This window comes from Arachis ipaensis, chromosome B10 (assembly GCF_000816755.2).
Source record: "Arachis ipaensis cultivar K30076 chromosome B10, Araip1.1, whole genome shotgun sequence".
Classification (NCBI taxonomy): Eukaryota; Viridiplantae; Streptophyta; class Magnoliopsida; order Fabales; family Fabaceae; genus Arachis; species Arachis ipaensis.
In genome coordinates this window covers 122,685,005-122,687,925 of record NC_029794.2, presented here as the reverse complement: position 1 = coordinate 122,687,925, position 2,921 = coordinate 122,685,005, and the positions used below count along the sequence as shown (strand labels likewise).

General features: G+C 39.1%; 1 long non-coding RNA gene across 1 annotated transcript; it reads left to right on the top strand.

Annotated features, from left to right (window-relative positions):
• On the top strand, positions 1,732-2,431 carry LOC110267665. Its single transcript, XR_002355525.1, has 2 exons — positions 1,732-2,028; positions 2,132-2,431. It is a non-coding gene; the product is annotated as an uncharacterized LOC110267665 (long non-coding RNA).

Below are 2,921 nucleotides of genomic sequence, written 5' to 3'. Positions count from 1 at the left end.
TATATTTTATGTTTCTCCCTCCTCGAGGTGACTTGGAGAAATAGGTTTTTGTTATGTAGTTTAAGTTTTATTTTGGGTTGTATACATATATAATTATATACTCTGGCTGGCCTTAGCTTCGCAGGTCGAGTCTGGAGCTTGATATTTGTGTTTTGAAATTATGATTTGTATAGTATGTTTTTAGCCTTCTTTTGATCTCATCCATCCATTTTATGGTTAACCTTGCAAGTGTGATACGATTTTCTGTTTTCGCTTTTGTTTAGCTTATTCTTCAAGGCTCCTAAGTATGAATTCTTTCTACTATATTTATGTACATATTTTACTTTTAGAGGTCGTAATACCTCGCCACCTCTACTTTAAGATTTAAGCGTAAGGCTCTGCGTGGCAGGGTGTTACAAACGTGTCACAAAATAATTAGTTGATTGAGGTGATATGATACATCAATCAATTATTTTGTTATATGTCATATTAACTGTGAGATCCCGAATTTTCGGAAACTAAAATATTGTTATTTAACGATTTATTTTATTTACCTAAGAATATAATTTCTAGAAATTTATATATTAATCGATTATTTTCTTAATATTGATTTAAAACTTTAGTGATTGAAAAATAATGAGTTTTATCTGCTTTAGTTTGAATGATTAGATTTTTAATTTTATTTTGTGATCTAAAGGAAACTAATTTAATTATCTCTAGTCATGGAGTTAGAATATCTATTTGAAAATAAATTTGTAAATTAATAATTACATAGTATTTTTATAGATATTATTGTTAGATCAAAATTTGGTTTTCAATTACTCTATTACCCTAATTTTATTAAAAGTACCAAATTGTCCCTAACCCTAATTTTGGCCACACTCATCCCCTTCCATGTTCCCCTCACTGCGCAGCCCCTATCCTAAACACACACACACACACATGGTTCCCGAACCAAAGGAAAAGAAAGAACAAAAATAGAGAAAAAAGGGAGACTGAGCCAGAAGGAGGGAAGGAGAGGGAGAAGGGCTTGGCACCGTCGTTTCATCTTGCCTGCGCCGTCGTGTCACGCCTTGAGGGCTGTCACGCAAGGGAAGAGTGAAGAGAGAGTGCCACTGCACCTCCTGCCACTGCCACCCGAATCTGTCATGCCTCACCGTGAGCTGTGCCTCACCGCCGTCCAGCTTGCCGTCGCGCCAGCCACCCACACCAGAAGAGGAGAGAGATCGGGCAGAGAGAGAGAGAGAGAGAGAGACGCGAAGAGGGAGAGGGAGTTGCGCAGCCAGCTGCGTTGTCACCGCCGCAGGAGGAATCGTCACTGTCAGCTTGGCATCGAGTTCCCATGGCCGACGCCGTCGCAATACCTACGCCGTTCCTTCAGAGCCGCCGCAGCTGGGTCACCGTGAAGAAGAGTCCGCTGCTGCAACACCGCTGCTACCATAGCTGTCGCAGTGTTCACCGCGTCCCTGGTTACCGCCGAGTTTTCGTCGCTATTCTGATGCTGTCATTGGAGCTGCTATTCCGTCACTGTCGCTGCCGGAGGGGGGAATTAAGACTCATGGCCGTGCAGACTGCCGGAAAAGTTGATGTGGCTGCCGGAAACACCACCAGTGCTGCCGCTACTTGGTATCTTTGAGTACGGTAAGCTATTCCGTGTTTCAGTTTCAAACTCTGTTGGTCGCTGCGGTACAAGCCGTCGTTGATGGAGCTGCTCTGTTAAGTGATTTTTGCGAGTTTCAACATTGGGGTAAGGGTTTTAATTGTGGTTTCTATCCTTTTGGATTCCGAGAAGATTTTGATGCTATGTGGTTATTATAGTTGATCCACCGGAGCTTCTGGCCGCTACCGGAGCTGCTGCCGGGTCAGTTTGGGATTGCGGCTCGTCCGTTCTGCTGTTACCATAAATGTATTTTATTTTGAACTCTCGGTGTTGGTATTCTGTTTTCAATTATTGAGAATTTTGCGATGTTAATATCTCTGGGTTGAGTTTCAGAAGCTGTATGATTAAAATAAGAGTCAATGTGGTGTCATCTTGCTTCGTTTCTCGCGGTGAGACTATTTGGTTCCGTTCCTATTTACCATAATACTTTATTGACAATTATGTTGTAATTTCATTTAGTATCTATTTCGCGTTAATTCCAATTTACGTCAGATAAGTCGTCGTTGCTGTGAACCTTGATTGTCGTTATTGATATTGCCTGGAATCACTGAGGTTGCTACCGCGAGTTAGGAATAGAAAGAGGACTCTTGATGTGTTAACTTTAAAGGGGTCGACTTTAAGGTAGGGTTTTTCTAAAAAGCCATTTTTTATTTTGGAATTGTTATAAATGAATACTGATGTGAGAATTATATGCTTTTTAGTGATTGTATAAGTCTTATGTATTGCCTGGCTGGCTTGGATGAATATGATTATATGTTTGATTGGATTATTGTTGGTTTTGATAAATGGATTGTTGCTGAACTGTTTCTTTAAAGTTTTGGAAATGAGTTTAATCGGTTGATAATGATTTGATCTTGAAACGGTTTCCTTGAGATATGAAAATGGGATGACTGTTGTATTTAGCTTGCTTTTGAACTGATTTTGGGTTTTAGACCGTTGAAAAGGATTGTGGAATGGTTTGGTTGTGACCCGAACCAGGTGGCAAAGTCCATGTTTTAGGGGAGGTGCTGCCGAAATTTCTATAAAAATCTTAGATTTTGTTTGAAAAGTTATTTAGAAAGGTTTGGATTTGAGAAATTGTATTATTTGATTTATTAAGAAAATAGTTATGTTTTCGAGTTTCATTTATTTGAGAAAACTATATGTCTTGAGTTCGATTTACTTAGAAAGGAATTACTTTACCATTTTGAATCACTGAAGGAAAGTTCTATGTTCTTATATTGATTTTTAATATAAAAAGGGCTTATGCTTTTAGTGAGACTTAAAGATTTCGTTCAGAGGA